The 15,210-nt window shown below is 39.6% G+C and overlaps 1 long non-coding RNA gene across 1 annotated transcript in view; it reads left to right on the forward strand.

Annotated features, from left to right (window-relative positions):
- The first annotated feature begins 2,512 nt into the window (after positions 1-2,512).
- The window catches only part of LOC116274187, a 24,401-nt gene continuing 11,703 nt past the window's right edge, over positions 2,513-15,210 (forward strand). The window contains exon 1 of the long non-coding RNA XR_004182782.1: positions 2,513-2,588. This is a non-coding gene — a long non-coding RNA (uncharacterized LOC116274187). The remainder of the gene's footprint in view (positions 2,589-15,210) is intronic.

Here is a 15,210-nt window from a genome sequence, read left to right on the forward strand (position 1 = left end):
TCTTTGTGGCATTCTCTGTATTTCCTGAATTTGAATGTTGGCCTGCCTTACTAGGTTGGGGAAGTTCTCCTGGATGATATACTGCAGAGTATTTTCCAACTTGATTCCATTTTCCCTGTCACTTTCAGGCACCCCAATCAGATGTAGATTTGGTCTTTTCACATAATCCCATGTTTCTCGGAGGATTTGTTCATTTCTTTTTACTCTTTTTTCTCCAAACTTCTCTTCTCACTTCATTTCATTCATTTGATCTTCAATCGCTGATACTCTTTCTTCCAGTTGATTGAGTCGGTTACTGAAGCTTGTGCATTTGTCACGTAGTTCTCGTGTCACAGTTTTCATCTCTGTCAGTTCTTTTAAGGTCTTCTCTGCATTGATCATTCTAGTTATCCATTCATCCATTCTTTATTCAAGGTTTTTAGTTTCTTTGTGCTGGTTATGTAGTTCCTCCTTTAGCTCTGAGTTTGATCAACTGAAGCCTTCTTCTCCTAACTTGTCAAAGTCATTTTCTGTCCAGCTGTGTTTCATTGCTGGTGATGAGCTGCATTCCTTTGGAGGGGTGGTGCACTCTGATTTTTTTGAATTTCCAGCTTTTCTGCACTGCTTTGTGGTTTTATCTGCCTTTGGTCCTTGATGGTGGTGATGTACTGATGGGGTTTTGGTGTGGATGTTCTTTCTGTTTGTTAGTTTTCCTTCTAACAGTCAGGACCCTTAGCTGTAGGTCTGTTGGAGTTTTCTTGATGTCCACTCCAGACCCTGTTTGCCTGGGTATCAGCAGCAGAGGCTGCAGAAGATAGAATATTGCTGAACAGCGAGTGTTGCTCTCTGATTCTTGCTCTGGAAGCTTTGTCTCAGGAGTGTACCCCGCCGTGTGAGGTGTGAGGTGTCGGTCTGCACCTAGTGTGGGATATCTCCCAGTTAGGCTACTCAGGCAGTCTGGCTGTTCTCAGATCTCGACCTCTGTGCTGGGAGATCCACTGCTCTCTTCAAAGCTGTCAGACAAGGGCAGTTACCAAGAATCATTTCTACACATGCTGCAACAAACTCTCCTATTCATATGCCTGTTGCAATGAGGCTTGGTGGATCCTCTCATCTACTTACCCTCCTTTTGAATCTGATTCTGAGTTGGCTTTGTGAGTTGCTTAGTCCAAAAGAATGAGGCATAAGTGCAAGTGCCTTCTAAGTTTAGACTGTAAGAGCCCATGCAGCTTCCAGTTTTGCATTTTTTGAAAACTCCCTCTTAGAAGCCGATCACCACTCCATGAAGAAGCTAAAGGTAGAATATAGAATAAGGAGAAGGCACATACAGAGAGACTCTGGAAAAGGAGAAGACATCTATTTTTTTTATATGCTTTAAGTTCTAGAGTACATGTGCACAATGTGCAGGTTTCTTACATAGGTATACATGTGCCATGGTGGTTTGCTGCCCCCATCAACTCGTCATTTACATTAGGTATTTCTCCTAACCCTATCCCTCCCCCAGCCCTCCACCCTCCAACAGGCTCCAGTGTGTGATGTTCCCCTCCCTGTGTCCATGTCTTATTGTTCAATTCCCACTTATGAGTGAGAACATGAGGTGCTTGGTTATCTGTCCTTGTGATAGTTTGCTGAGAATGATGGTTTCCATCTTCATCCATGTCCCTGCAAAGGAAATGAACTCATCCTTTTTTATGGCTGCATAGCATCCCATAGTGTATATGTGCCACATTTTCTTAATCCAGTCTATCATTGATGGACATTTGGGTTGGTTCCAAGTCTTTGCTATTATGAATAGTGTCTCAATAAACATACGTGTGCATGTGTTTTTATAGTAGCATGATTTATAATCCTTTGGGTATATACCCAGTAATGGGATGGCTGGGTCAAATAATATTTCTGGTTCTAGAGCCTTAAGGAATCACCACACTGTCTTCCACAATGGTTGAACTAATTTACACTCCCACCAACAGTGTAAAAGCATTCCTATTTCTCTAAATCCTTTCCACCATCAGTTGTTTCCTGACTTTTTAATGATCGCTATTCTAACTGGCATGAGATGGTATCTCATTGTGGTTTTGATTTGCATTTCTCTGATGACCAGTGATGATGAGCATTTTTTCATATGTCTGTTGGCTGCATAAATGTGAGAAGACATCTTGAATATGCCAATCCTAGTTGAGCTCTCAGCTGAATGTAGCTGCACAAGTATTCTCAGCTGCATCATATTATAGAGCAATAGAACAGCCCAGCTGAGCCTGGTTAACCCACAGAATCATGAGAAATAACAAATCATTGTTTTAATACACCAAATTTTAAGATCGTTTATAACAAAGAACTGGTATCTGAGACAATGTGTATACATAGAGTTTCTATAGTCTTGCCATCTTTTTTCTGCAGTTTTCTCAAAAAGAATGTTATTGCACTTTAGGAAGAACAATTCCTCATTTGTGAGAAAGCCTCATGTTTTGCAGTACACTCAGCATCACTGGCCTTGCCTGCTATATTCCAGTAGTGCCCTGCAGTCATCGGAAGAATCAAAAACATCACCCCACAGGCCTAAAATTCCCTGTTGTTAGCAAAACCCAAACAAAGCAATTACTTCTGGGAAGGTGAGTACTTCAGAGGTTAGTCACTAATTATAAGGTAGGAATTACATTCTTCCTGTATGTCCTGATTATTAAAAGTTGAAATACCTCTTTCCCTGGAATTTCATGCCATCTTCAAAGAAGTGGGCTGTATTAGGCCATACCTAAAGTGAGTTTACAATGTCCATAAAATTATATCATGCTATTTGATAGTAAGCAATGCAACCAGATGTGATAAATATGGGTGGATTTGGCCTTGAACGTTCTCCAAAGAAAACCATCATCTACCACTAAGTTCAGTTAATGTCGAAAACATTAACATTTGTTCTCTAATTTGTCCCACTTATTTAGTGCTTTTGGAATCTGGAGAAAATAAATAAATGAACATTATTCTTGGCTGCAAGATCATCTTTGTCCTTTCTCTTGGTGGATCCATGTAATGGAAGCTCCTACATTTAACAGAGCAACAACAAAAGTCAGGGTATTATGAAATGAAACTTCTCCAATATAAATATTACTTTCCAGGAAGCAGAGGACTTGAGAAGCGACCTGCTAAAAGATAATTGTCATTAATCATAAACATCTCTGTTCTTTGTAAACACCAGGAAGGACTACAACCTTATCTATTAATTTCACCACAGTGGGATTTCATGTTTTTGATATTTTTTTTTTCCTGGAGAGTTTCACATTTCCAAGGTCAACTTCAAGGGCAAGCTTTCATTCAGTCAGTCCGAAGCATCAGCACTCCCGTCTTAATAAGATATAAAAGATTCTTTCTACCCCATTCTGTTCTTTCCTTCTATTTTTTTTTTGAGATGGAGTTTCCCCCTGTCACCCAGGCTGGAGTGCAGTGGTGCAATCTCAGCTCACTGCAACCTCCACCTCCTGGGTCCTGCCTCAGCCTCCCGAGTAGCTGGAACTATGGGTGCATGCCACCAAGCCCAGCTAATTTTTTGTATTTTTAGTAGAGATGGGGTTTCAGCGTGTTAGCCAGGATGGTCTCGATCTCCTGACCTCGTGATCCGCCCTCCTCCACCTCCCAAAGTGCTGGGATTACAGGCGTGAGCCACCGCGCCAGGTCTCTACCCCATTCTTTTACCCACATCCATTCCCTCTTTCTTATTTCTACCAGTTTGCAAACTCAGGTTCCTGCTGAAGTGTTAGTTGAAATGGGAATGGGAATTTATTTGAGCATATCTCTGTCAGTTTGGCTCTGAGCAAAAGGTGCTAGTTTTCTGGACTGGCACACAGTATCCAAATATGACACTGGATGCTAAATTAGAATTTTGAACTAAGCTTCCAAAAATAACAAAATTATACTTTAAGTCCTTACATTTTCCTTACTCCAGATTGTACAGATTCCTAGTGATCTTAGGGAAGTTGAAGAAAAAAGTAATTAGATTATTAGAAAAAATATAAAGTATTACACAAGAATATAATGGCATCTGTGTTTCTGACAGAACTATTTGTACATGGTACTACATGTACAGGTTGTACAAGTGAAAGGAGCAACATGTAATAGTCCTCAGTTTTGAAAACTAAATGTTATTTTAAGGAAAAAGAAAGAGAGAAAGAGAGAAGAGAAAAACTAAATACCCAATCTGCTAAAATTTAATCTTAAAATATATCCCTTAGTAAAGTACATTTGTTAGAATTCAAGTAGGTGACAATATGCTACTTTTTATCTTGGTCTAGTTTAGAAAAATCCTCTCCTTCATAAATAAATAGTATGTTTATACTGCTAGTATATTTTAATAGTTAACATTTGAAGTGCATATAATATTTCTTTTAATAAAATTTGGTATTTTAGAAACAAGAAAAGAAAAACGTACTTAATTATGTGATAGCCTATACTTCAAATAAAGTATCTACAGTGATATTTCCTTCTTTAAAGAAATGAACTTTTCTGTCCACTGTGTAATCTAAGGAACATCACAGCAAATGTGCAGCTTAAACTGATAAAATATAGGTCTCTTAACCTGCCAAAAGGCGGGAAAGAGGTAAAGTTACATAACAAATCACAGTTCTTAGATTTGCCCATGTCTCCATAGCTGTCAAGTGATGGAGAGAGACTAAAGTCCAAGTCTATCTTAATCTGAAGCCCAAGTTCTCTCCACACTACTACATTGTCTCTTCATTTTTCTTTATGAGTTTTCATGCAAATCATGCATACATCTCAAATAAATAAATGTACTTATCTGGGCTGAATCCCCATGAGATTGTTGTTTTATTTTTAGGAATGTGCTAATGTCCTTAGCACCAATCAAGCTCATTTCTGTTTATCTTGATCATAAAATATGACTCAGTTTGTAATAAAATAACAAGAGAAGGGAAAAGAAAAGACCACCAGAGAAACTGAGAGAAATTTGAAGCAAACAGGACAAAAAAAAAAGCAAAAAGTAAGTGAAGCTTGATGCAAAAGAGATTTTCAAAAAGCAAGAAGAGATAGATCTCTTCTATCTTTCTGAGAGAGAAATCTGAAATTTTCTCCACAAAATAAATTGAATCATCACTTCAACCTGATTGCTTAAAATATTGCTTCTTAAATGCTTAAAGTTGACATCATAGTACAGAAATAGTAAATTCTCAGCTCTGTTTATTATCAGATTGCCCCTATGGTTAGTGTACTACATATTTAAAAAGATAGAAAAAAGATCTCTTCTTCTTTCAAAAGAAAAAGGGGTAAACTGAAAGGATCTTGAAAATAAAAAATACAAAGATCTGGGGACTTCATCCCAGTGGTGGCAGACTGGGTAATTTGTGCCAACTCTGTTGCTGAAGGAAATTAAAATATCTGGGAAAACTATAAAAATCATTTTCTTTAAAGTATCATAAAGCTAAAAAGAGAGTGTGGAATTACTGGGCCAAGATCTACAAAAAAATAGAAATCTAAAAATGTGACTCCGGCAATTTATCACTGGCATGTAGGCCTATCTTGAAGAGGCAGCCAGTAGACTGAGCAGTGCTTCAAATATCTTCATAGGGCCAGGGAGAAAAAATAGACAGTGTCTCTGATAGGGAAACTTATAAAATTTCATTAAAAGACATTAGAAGAGACCTAAGTAAATGGAGCAATATGCTATACTCATGGATTAGAAGACTCATTATTGTATTTGATGCCCCAAGAAATCAGTAAGCCAATGGGACAGAGTAGAAAAACTAGATGCAGGTTAGTTGATAAATGGGCACTTGGTATATTTTAGATATGATACTCATAAGAATGAGGAGAAGATGGTTGTGATAATTGGATATTCATGTGAGGAAAAAATAAAACTCGACTTCCAACCTCACTCTCTATCACTGCCTGCACTGCTTCCCCATACTACCCCCATATACACACTAGAAAAAATTTCATTTATACATTTTGATGCATGACATAAGAATATTCATATGCTATGTGTAATAGTACACTTTAAAAAATTGAAACAACACATGTTTATGATGAGTAGAATGAATCAGTGAACTGTGGAATGTTTATACAATTAAATACTATAGTGCAATAAAATTGAATGCTACAATATAGTTAAATCTGAGAAACATAGTATTAAAAAATTCAATTACAGAAAAACGAAAGTATGATTCTCTTTATACAAAATTGAAAACTAAAAATATATTGTCCAAAAATTCAAACACACTAGGTCATATGACTATAAAGAATGTAAAAGAAATGGTGAATGTAAAGTTCAGAAGAGAGGATATCTCTATGAAAAAAGGTTGGGATGAGGCAGGGCATGCAAGAAAGGGACTTAATAATGGTGTGTTGTTCTTTTTCTTAAATTGGATGGTAGGTAATTGATGTTTCTTGTATTTTGATTACTTATACCTTACATATATTTCATGAGCATTCTTTTGCATTTACTCAAGAGTTAATAGAAATGTCTCATTGGCCCATTGCTAAAGGGCCAAGCTTGAATTCAGTCTTCATGAGGAGGTCAAAACCAGAGCTAAAGGTCACCATCACAGAACAAACTTTTTGAGACTAGGAAAACTCTGAAATTTTCTTCACAAAATAAATTGAATCATCACTTCAACCTGATTACTTAAAATATTGCTTCTTAAATGCTTAAAGTTGACATCATAGTACAGAAATAGTAAGTTCTCAGCTCTGTTGATTATCAGATTGCCCCTATGGTTAGTGTACTACATATTTAAAAAGCCAAGTAGACCCTCAGTTTCAACTGTTGCCCTTCCACTGTAGTTAACAACCGGATTAAAGTTTTGTCTCATTTCCACCTTTTGGAGTCAAAGCTTTGGTCAACAGTGATTATGCAATTTCACTGAAGCAACTTCACAAACAGAACCTCTGTGCATTGCTTGAAGATGATGCTTGTTTAACATTTTTAGAGGAATCAAATTTTTTTGCTCTCACTTATATTTTTATTTTTAATATTATGCATGAACTTACTACTTTAATTTACCCTTAAACCTTGGATCTAGAAATGTGGCAATAGAACATCGTAACTGAATTTCAAGATAGCAAAATAGTCTCTGAATTTCCATTTGCACCTTAGCTTTCATTGGATGCATAGCAATTTCAGTATCTTCCCTCGAGCAGAGTAAGAAATGAATTTTTATAGCATATATCATGCAAGAAACATTTGCACTTTCAAGCACATCAGTTAGGTTACCTCTTCAGCAGGTTCCAGCAAATGAGCTATTTTATCTGTGATAAAAAAAACTGATTGTAAGTCCTGCTTTTTGGTATTGTTATGTGTTCACATAGACATTTAAACACTTAGTAGTCACTTTTCCATCCTACTTGCACATCTGTCTTCTATATATATTTGACAAAGTGTTCTAAAACCTTTTAGATGTCATGTTTGTCATTGACTGAAGAATAATTAGTGGTCCATCACCTTACAACTACTAATCTTATGATGGTGCTCCAGCTGTAATTCTTTTCTGAACACATAAGTGAAGGGTATAAACATAGCATCATATCTTCTAAGTCTTCAAATCATTCATATCCTTCACCATGTTTTTTTCCATAGTCAATAGCAATACATGGTATTTTACTGATTTTCCTTTTAAGAATATTTCTCCAATCAGATTTGTTATGTTGTTGGCTGTTTGAGGTCGAGGCATCTTTCAGCAAGCTACTAAACCAGAAGTAGTCAGTTCAAGGACTCTAAAAATGACACTGAAATAGACATGTGTCTTCCAAAATATGAAACCAAAGCCACAGTTTGAATGGCACTTTTAGCTGAATGTTGAGGCCAAAGCTAAACTTATAAACCTCAATAATTTTCGTAATTACAAAAATAAATAAATGGCTTAAAACTAAAGGGATTCATATATTTATTCAATAATATTTTTATTGAGTTCTTGCTACATGTTAGACATTCTAGCAGACACTGAAGATACAGTAGGGGAAGGGAATTCCTTTTCCTAGCCAAGGGAAATTGAGACACACAACACCTGGAAAATTGGATAACTCCCACCCTAATACTGTGCTTTATCAAGGTTCTTAGCAAATGGCACACCAGGAGATTATATCCCAAACCTGGCCCAGAGGGTCCCACGCCCACAGAGCCTCCCACATTGCTAGCACAGCAATCTGAGATCTAATGGCAAGATGGCAGCGAGGCTGGGGGAGGGGCGCTACCATTGCTGAGGCTTAAGTAGGTAAACAAAGCCACTGGGAAGCTCGAATTGAGTGGAGCCCACCACAGCTCAAGGAGGCCGGCATGCCTCTGTAGACTTCACCTCTGGGGAACAGGGCATAGCTAAACAAAAAGAAGATGAAACCTCTGCAGATGTAAAAGTCCCTGTCTGACAGCTTTGAAGAGAGCAGTGGTTCTCCCAGCATGGAGGTTGAGATCTGAGAACAGACAGACAGCCTGCTTGAGTGGGTCCCTGACCCCTGAGTAGCCTAACTGGGAGACATCCCACGGTAGGTGCAGACTGATACCTCACACCTAACACGGCAGGGTACACTCCTGAGACGAAGCTTCCAGAGCAAGAATCAGACAGCAACAGTCACTGTTCAGCAATATTCTATCTTCTGCAGCCTCCGCTGCTGATGCCCAGGCAAACAGGGTCTGCAGTGGACCTCAAGCAAACTCCAACAGGCCAACAGCTGAGGGTCCTGACTGTTAGAAGGAAAACTAACAAACAGAAAGGACACCCACACCAAAACCCCATCAGTACATCACCATCATCAAAGACCAAAGGCAGATAAAACCACAAAAATGGGGGAAAAGCAGTGCAGAAAAGCTGGAAATTCAAAAAATCAGAGTGCATCACCCCTCCAAAGGAATGCAGCGCATCACCAGCAATGGAACAAGCTGGATGGAGAATGACTCTGACGAGTTGAGAGAAGAAGGTTTTACTCGATCAAACTTCTCAGAGCTAAAGGAGGAACTACATAACCAGCACAAAGTAACTAAAAACCTTGAATAAAGAATGGATGAATGGATAACTAGAATGATCAATGCAGAGAAGACCTTAAAAGAACTGACAGAGAGTAAGGAGCAAGATGGCCGAATAGGAACAGCTCCAGTCTCCAACTCCCAGCGCCAGCGACACAGAAGACCGGTGATTTCTGCATTTTCAACTGAGGTACTGGGTTCATCTCACTGGGGAGTGCCGGACGATCGGTGCTGGTCAGCTGCTGCAGCCCGACCAGCGAGAGCTGAAGCAGGGCCAGGCATCGCCTCACCTGGGAAGCGCAAGGGGGAAGGGAATCCCTTTTCCTAGCCAGGGGAACTGAGACACACAACACCTGGAAAATCGGGTAACTCCCACCCCAATATTGCGCTTTAAGCAAACAGGCACACCAGGAGATCATATCCCACACCTGGCCGGGAGGGTCCCACGCCCACGGAGCCTCCCTCATTGCTAGCACAGCAGTCTGTGATCTACCGGCAAGGCAGCAGCGAGGCTGGGGGAGGGGCGCCCGCCATTGCTGAGGCTTAAGTAGGTAAACAAAGCTGCTGGGAAGCTCCAACTGGGTGGAGCTCACAGCAGCTCAAGGAAACCTGCCTGTCTCTGTAGACTCCACCTCTGGGGACAGGGCACAGCTACACAACAACAACAACAACAACAACAAAGCAGCAGGAAACTCTGCAGACGCAAACGACTCTGTCTGACAGCTTTGAAGAGAGCAGTGGATCTCCCAACACGGAGGCTGAGATCTGAGAACGGACAGACTGCCTGCTCAAGTGGGTCCCTGACCCCTGAGTAGCCTAACTGGGAGACATCCCCCACTAGGGGCAGTCTGACACCCCACACCTCACAGGGTGGAGTATACCCCTGAGAGGAAGCTTCCAAAGCAAGAATCAGACAGGTACACTCGCTGTTCAGAAATATTCTATCTTCTGCAGCCTCTGCTGCTGATACCCAGGCAAACAGGGTCTGGAGTGGACCTCAAGCAATCTCCAACAGACCTACAGCTGAGGGTCCTGACTGTTAGAAGGAAAACTATCAAACAGGAAGGACACCTACACCAAAACCCCATCAGTACATCACCATCATCAAAGACCAGAGGCAGATAAAACCACAAAGATGGGGAAAAAGCAGGGCAGAAAAGCTGGAAATTCAAAAAATAAGAGCACATCTCCCCCGGCAAAGGAGCGCAGCTCATCGCCAGCAACGGATCAAAGCTGGACGGAAAATGACTTTGACGAGATGAGAGAAGAAGGCTTCAGTCCATCAAATTTCTTAGAGCTAAAGGAGGAATTACGTACCCAGCGCAAAGAAACTAAAAATCTTGAAAAAAAAGTGGAAGAATTGACGGCTAGACTAATTAATGCAGAGAAGGTCATAAACGAAATGAAAGAGATGAAAAGCATGACACGAGAAATACGTGACAAATGCACAAGCTTCAGTAACCGACTCGATCAACTGGAAGAAAGAGTATCAGCGATTGAGGATCAAATGAATGAAATGAAGCGAGAAGAGAAACCAAAAGAACAAAGAAGAAAAAGAAATGAACAAAGCCTGCAAGAAGTATGGGATTATGTAAAAAGACCAAATCTACATCTGATTGGGGTGCCTGAAAGTGAGGGGGAAAATGGAACCAAGTTGGAAAACACTCTTCAGGATATCATCAGGAGAACTTCCCCAACCTAGTAGGGCAGGCCAACATTCAAATCCAGGAAATACAGAGAACGCCACAAAGATACTCCTCGAGAAGAGCAACTCCAAGACACATAATTGTCAGATTCACCAAAGTTGAAATGAAGGAAAAAATCTTAAGGGCAGCCAGAGAGAAAGGTCGGGTTACCCACAAAGGGAAGCCCATCAGACTCACAGCAGATCTCTCGGCAGAAACTCTCCAAGCCAGAAGAGAGTGGGGGCCAATATTCAACATTCTTAAAGAAAAGAATTTTAAACCCAGAATTTCATATCCAGCCAAACTAAGTTTCATAAGTGAAGGAGAAATAAAATCCTTTACAGATAAGCAAATGCTTAGAGATTTTGTCACCACTAGGCCTGCCTTACAAGAGACCCTGAAGGAAGCACTCAACATGGAAAGGAACAACCGGTACCAGCCATTGCAAAAACATGCCAAAATGTAAAGACCATCGAGGCTAGGAAGAAACTGCATCAACTAACGAGCAAAATAACCAGTTAATATCATAATGGCAGGATCAAGTTCACACATAACAATCTTAACCTTAAATGTAAATGGACTAAATGCTCCAATTAAGAGACACAGACTGGCAAACTGGATAAAGAGTCAAGACCCATCAGTCTGCTGTATTCAGGAGACCCATCTCACACGCAGAGACATACATAGGCTCAAAATAAAGGGATGGAGGAAGATTTACCAAGCAAATGGAGAACAAAAAAAAGCAGGGGTTGCAATCCTAGTCTCTGATAAAACAGACTTTAAACCATCAAAGATCAAAAGAGACAAAGAAGGCCATTACATAATGGTCAAGGGATCAATTCAACAGGAAGAGCTAACTATCCTAAATATATATGCACCCAATACAGGAGCACCCAGATTCATAAAGCAAGTCCTTAGAGACTTACAAAGAGACTTAGACTCCCATACAATAATAATGGGAGACTTCAACACTCCACTGTCAACATTAGACAGATCAACGAGACAGAAAGTTAACAAGGATATCCAGGAATTGAACTCATCTCTGCAGCAAGCAGACCTAATAGACATCTATAGAACTCTCCACCCTAAATCAACAGAATATACATTCTTCTCAGCACCACATCGTACTTACTCCAAAATTGACCACGTAATTGGAAGTAAAGCACTCCTCAGCAAATGTACAAGAACAGAAATTATAACAAACTGTCTCTCAGACCACAGTGCAATCAAACTAGAACTCAGGACTAAGAAACTCAATCAAAACCACTCAACTACATGGAAACTGAACAACCTGCTCCTGAATGACTACTGGGTACATAACGAAATGAAGGCAGAAATAAAGATGTTCTTTGAAACCAATGAGAACAAAGATACAACATACCAGAATCTCTGGGACACATTTAAAGCAGTGTGCAGAGGGAAATTTATAGCACTAAATGCCCACAAGAGAAAGCAGGAAAGATCAAAAATTGACACTCTAACATCGCAATTAAAAGAACTAGAGAAGCAAGAGCAAACACATTCAAAAGCTAGCAGAAGGCAAGAAATAACTAAGATCAGAGCAGAACTGAAGGAGATAGAGACACAAAAAACCCTCCAAAAAATCAATGAATCCAGGAGTTGGTTTTTTGAAAAGATCAACAAAATTGACAGACCACTAGCAAGACTAATAAAGAAGAAAAGAGAGAAGAATCAAATCGACGCAATTAAAAATGATAAAGGGGATATCACCACCGACCCCACAGAAATACAAACTACCATCAGAGAATACTATAAACACCTCTACGCAAATAAACTGGAAAACCTAGAAGAAATGGATAATTTCCTGGACACTTACACTCTTCCAAGACTAAACCAGGAAGAAGTTGAATCCCTGAATAGACCAATAGTAGGCTCTGAAATTGAGGCAATAATTAATAGCCTACCAACCAAAAAAAGTCCAGGACCAGATGGATTCACAGCTGAATTCTACCAGAGGTATAAGGAGGAGTTGGTACCATTCCTTCTGAAACTATTCCAATCAATAGAAAAAGAGGGAATCCTCCCTAACTCATTTTATGAGGCCAACATCATCCTGATACCAAAGCCTGGCAGAGACAAAACAAAAAAAGAGAATTTTAGACCAATATCCCTGATGAACATCGATGCAAAAATCCTCAATAAAATACTGGCAAACCGGATTCAACAACACATCAAAAAGCTTATCCACCATGATCAAGTGGGCTTCATCCCTGGGATGCAAGGCTGGTTCAACATTCGCAAATCAATAAACATAATCCAGCATATAAACAGAACCAAAGACAAGAACCACATGATTATCTCAATAGATGCAGAAAAGGCTTTTGACAAAATTCAACAGCCCTTCATGCTAAAAACGCTCAATAAATTCGGTATTGATGGAACGTACCTCAAAATAATAAGAGCTATTTATGACAAACCCACAGCCAATATCATACTGAATGGGCAAAAACTGGAAAAATTCCCTTTGAAAACTGGCACAAGACAGGGATGCCCTCTCTCACCACTCCTATTCAACATAGTGTTGGAAGTTCTGGCTAGGGCAATTAGGCAAGAGAAAGAAATCAGGGGTATTCAGTTAGGAAAAGAAGAAGTCAAATTGTCCCTGTTTGCAGATGACATGATTGTATATTTAGAAAACCCCATTGTCTCAGCCCAAAATCTCCTTAAGCTGATAAGCAACTTCAGCAAAGTCTCAGGATACAAAATTAATGTGCAAAAATCACAAGCATTCTTATACACCAATAACAGACAAACACAGAGCCAAATCATGAATGAACTTCCATTCACAATTGCTTCAAAGAGAATCAAATACCTAGGAATCCAACTTACAAGGGATGTAAAGGACCTCTTCAAGGAGAACTACAAACCACTGCTCAGTGAAATAAAAGAGGACACAAACAAATGGAAGAACATTCCATGCTCATGGATAGGAAGAATCAATATCGTGAAAATGGCCATACTGCCCAAGGTAATTTATAGATTCAATGCCATCCCCATCAAGCTACCAATGAGTTTCTTCACAGAATTGGAAAAAACTGCTTTAAAGTTCATATGGAACCAAAAAAGAGCCCGCATCTCCAAGACAATCCTAAGTCAAAAGAACAAAGCTGGAGGCATCACGCTACCTGACTTCAAACTATACTACAAGGCTACAGTAACCAAAACAGCATGGTACTGGTACCAAAACAGAGATATAGACCAATGGAACAGAACAGAGTCCTCAGAAATAATACCACACATCTACAGCCATCTGATCTTTGACAAACCTGAGAGAAACAAGAAATGGGGAAAGGATTCCCTATTTAATAAATGGTGCTGGGAAAATTGGCTAGCCATAAGTAGAAAGCTGAAACTGGATCCTTTCCTTACTCCTTATACGAAAATTAATTCAAGATGGATTAGAGACTTAAATGTTAGACCTAATACCATAAAAATCCTAGAGGAAAACCTAGGTAGTACCATTCAGGACATAGGCATGGGCAAAGACTTCATGTCTAAAACACCAAAAGCAACAGCAGCAAAAGCTAAAATTGACGAATGGGATCTAATTAAACTAAAGAGCTTCTGCACAGCAAAAGAAACTACCATCAGAGTGAACAGGCAACCTACAGAATGGGAGAAAATTTTTGCAATCTACTCATCTGACAAAGGGCTAATATCCAGAACCTACAAAGAACTCCAACAAATTTACAAGAAAAAAACAAACAACCCCATCAAAAAGTGGGCAAAGGATATGAACAGACATTTCTCAAAAGAGGACATTCATACAGCCAACAGACATATGAAAAAATGCTCATCATCACTGGCCATCAGAGAAATGCAAATCAAAACCACAATGAGATACCATCTCACACCAGTTAGAATGGCGATCATTAAAAAGTCAGGAAACAACAGGTGCTGGAGAGGATGTGGAGAAATAGGAACACTTTTACACTGTTGGTGGGATTGTAAACTAGTTCAACCATTATGGAAAACAGTATGGCGATTCCTCAAGGATCTAGAACTAGATGTACCATATGACCCAGCCATCCCATTACTGGGGATATACCCAAAGGATTATAAATTATGCTGCTATAAAGACACATGCACACGTATGTTTATTGCAGCACTATTCACAATAGCAAAGACTTGGAATCAACCCAAATGTCCATCAGTGACAGATTGGATTAAGAAAATGTGGCACATATACACCATGGAATACTATGCAGCCATAAAAAAGGATGAGTTTGCGTCCTTTGTAGGGACATGGATGCAGCTGGAAACCATCATTCTTAGCAAACTATCACAAGAACAGAAAACCAAACACCGCATGTTCTCACTCATAGGTGGGAACTGAACAACGAGATCACTTGGACTCAGGAAGGGGAACATCACACACCGGGGCCTATCATGGGGAGGGGGGAGGGGGGAGGGATTGCATTGGGAGTTATACCTGATGTAAATGACGAGTTGATGGGTGCAGCAGACTAACATGGCACAAGTATACATATGTAACAAACCTGCATGTTATGCACATGTACCCTACAACTTAAAGTATAATAATAATAAATAAATTAAAAAAAAAAAAAA

This window comes from Papio anubis, chromosome 3 (assembly GCF_008728515.1).
Source record: "Papio anubis isolate 15944 chromosome 3, Panubis1.0, whole genome shotgun sequence".
Taxonomy (NCBI): domain Eukaryota; kingdom Metazoa; phylum Chordata; class Mammalia; order Primates; family Cercopithecidae; genus Papio; species Papio anubis.